Source organism: Myotis yumanensis, unplaced genomic scaffold (assembly GCF_028538775.1).
Source record: "Myotis yumanensis isolate MYYU_CA2020_CCGP unplaced genomic scaffold, mMyoYum1.0.hap1 SCAF_17, whole genome shotgun sequence".
In the NCBI taxonomy this organism is placed as follows: domain Eukaryota; kingdom Metazoa; phylum Chordata; class Mammalia; order Chiroptera; family Vespertilionidae; genus Myotis; species Myotis yumanensis.
The window spans coordinates 14,985,715-14,988,903 of NW_027223768.1; positions in this window are offsets into that span (position 1 = coordinate 14,985,715).

A 3,189-nucleotide genomic window follows, 5' to 3' on the forward strand; every position below is an offset into this window, starting at 1 on the left:
CGCGGAATAGGCGCCGAGTTATAAATAGCGCCGCCCGCAGGTGTGGGGGGAGTCGGGGGGAGTTGGCGGGAGGGGGGCAACCCTCGCAGCCACGGCCCCTTCAGGTGGGTTGGGCGGTCGCGGTGGGGCGCCGGGGGGCGGCGAGCTGGGGGTGCTGCGGTCTGAGCGCCCCCAGCGGTTTCCTGGGCGGCGGGTTTTTCGAGGGAAGCGGAGGCAGCGGGGGGAAGGGGGGCAGCAGGGAAGAGGTGGGCGCCTGGCGCAGATCGACGCTCCACTTCCAGCTCGGCCCCCCACATTCCAGAACAGGCCCCCAGACCCACTCACTCAGGAGCCCCCCCCCCCCCCCCCCCGCAGAACCTCCCTCCTCCATGCTCTAAGGCATCGCGTTCCTCGGCGGATGCCCTTTGGAGCACGTGGCCCAGCAGCCGTCACTCGGCTCCGCAGCCGCTTGCAGCGCAGGTAGCAGGCTCCCTGGGGGGGGGGGGGGGGGGGGGGGGGGCACCTCCAGCCGGGCCCCCCCCTCTCTGTGGTCAAGCACTTCATTCTCCGGGTATTCACCCACCTCCTGCTGCTTCCCCCCCCCCCCCAAATAAATACCTAGCTGGAGATTTAAGTTAGAACGGGCGTCTCCGGGACGCCCCCTATCCCCAGGAGGCCCAACACCTGCCCTCGGGTTCCCAGTTCCAGTCAGGGCTGGGGGCGGGGCGGGGGTGGCGGAGGCCCCAGGGGCCCGGCCCGCTGTCGGGGGAGGGAGCGGGGCCCGGCCCCGGCCGCGTTTCCCGGCCGCAGCCGTCTCGGTGGTTCGGGGCGTTGAGGGCCCGGAGTTGGGGAGTAGGCGGGAATTTCAAGTCGGGATTCCCCCCACGACTTCTGGGCGAGGAAGGGAGATGCGTGGACCAGACGAAGAGAAACGTGGGAGGGTCACCGAGGGACTCTCGGGAGGTCCCGGGACGGTCGAGAATCAAGCGCGGAATGGCATGTAGGCCCGGAAAGATCCAATTGGGTCCAGCACGACGTCGGGCACAACCCGCAGAGAGGAGGACGGGGCGAGCCCGAGGCGCCGGGCGCCGTCCGCTTATCTGTACCGACGGGCTGGTGCCAAGCGAGGCGCCCGCCCTTCCACTGCCCGCGGAGGCCTGGTTCTGCCCTCCCGGTGACACGCTCCCGCCCTCCGTCCCCTCGGCCGTGCCCCTTCCTCCCCGAAGCAGCCCCCTCTGCATTGCACGGGCGCATCTGGCACTGGGGCATCTGGCACGGCCGCCACGGCCCTGGCACAGCCGCTCCGCAGACCAGCGCGACCCCGACGGCTGGAGGAGGGAGGGGGAAAGCCTGGCCTGGACCCCGCCGGGCCGGGCCCTCGACAACCGGAATCTGACCGGCGGGGCCCAGAAGAAAACCCGGAGTAGTGACCAGCCTCGGGACCCAAGGGGGACAGGGACGAGAGGAAAACCCGGAGCGGATTGCCCTAGCGGGAGCGCCCCATGCCTGCCGCTGCCCCCCTCCTTCCTAGAGCCCCCCTAATTCTCCAGTGAGATAATGTCTGGGGTGGGGGGCTGTTTGGTTTGGCCTGGGCCCGCAGGGGCGCCTCACACTTTCCGCCCCTGGCTGGGACACGGCAGCAGCTCCGAGGCTGAGTCACGGCCGAAAGAGGAGGGAGGGGCCGGGACTCTGTCCCTCCCCTGCGCGGGGATCTCGGGTCAGCCCGGGTGAGGGCCAGGGCCACACTGGCACCGCCCATTGTGGTCCAACAGGTTGAGCTGGTGCCCGGCGGAGCCACCTGCTGGAAAGGGAGGGAGGCCCCCTGCGGAGGGGGTTGGGGAGGAGAAAGCGAGTCCCACCCAGTTCGGCCAGGCCGGCCGCGCGGAGCAGAACGTGGCCCACGGTGTCCGAATTGGATTCCGTTTGACACTAGCGGGAGGGGCTCTTTGGGGTACACAGCACCGCAGGCCCAGCTGGAAGTGTCCCTCACCGGCTACCTTCCTCCATCGGGGGGCCCTGAAAGTCGCAGCCTGGCCCCCTCCAAACCCACACGTCCTAAAATGCCCGGGCAGCCCCCTCCCCACCTGCTTCTCCGCGAATCCCCATCTAGAGGTCCCTCCTGCTCGGAGACTCAGTTTCTCCATTTCGGGAAGCCGCGGACTGGAGGCCGGGAGCTGGAGCGAGAGCGAGCCTCTCCCCCCCACCCCCACCCCCACCCCCCCATCTTCGCGATCCCGGCTCCTCCCCTCTGACAATGCCAAGGCCGCAGTGGCAGCGGCTGGAGCGCAGAGGATGCTTGCCCAGGGCGCCGATCCCTCCCCACGGGGCGCCGTCACGCGTGGGGAGGGACGCAGGGTGCTCGCAGCCTCTACTCCCCCGCTCCCTTTGGGGGAGGAGGGATGGGGCGTAGGAGCTGGAGCCGAGGGCCGGGTGGCTTCCCCTCCCCCCGCTTCCCGGGGCCCTGACCTGATTACAGCCCCTCCCGGGACCCCCTCCATCCCCTGAGTCCCCGCCTCGCCCCCACCTGGCCGATCTGTAAGCTCTTGTACCCTTCCCTTCCGAGGTGCTGACCCTACAGAAAACCCCTCTTGGAGGAATGGGAGCCCTGGAAGGGGGTGCTCGTTTCTCCGGCCGCTGCGGACACCCCCGCCCCCCGCCCCTGCCCCTCCTCCTCCAGCTTTCAGGCCAGCCCCTCGGCTCCGCCCCGTTCCTGGCCGCACGCAGGGCGGGACCCAGTGGGGATGGGCGGGTGTTCGGGCCAATGGGCCGGCGGGGCGGTGGAGGGCCCGGGCGGGGCGGAGCCGCTGCGGAGGGCTGGCTAGGGGCCCGGGGCGGAGCTCGCGTTAAGGTGGACTGCGCGAGATAGGGGCTAGAGGGGAGAGGGAGAGAGAGGGAGAAAGAGAGAGAGGGAAAGGGACCGTGGCAGGTGAAGGGGGAAAGAGATAGAGAGGAAAGCGGGTGGGAAAAGAGGAGGGTGGGAAAGGCCCGGGGAGCAAAGGAAGAGCTGGGTGGGAGGGAGCGGGGAGGGAGGGACCCATCTGCGCCCTGCAGGGACTGGCTGGACCAAGGGGTTGAAGTTTATGTCCTTATTGGGTGGAGGGAGGGGGGCCTGGGGGGCGGGTGAAAAACCAGGAAGTGACAGAGGGTGTTGCTAAGGGTTGGGGGGGGAGTTTGGGGGGTGGCAGGGGGCGGGGGGAGGGAGGGGAGGGA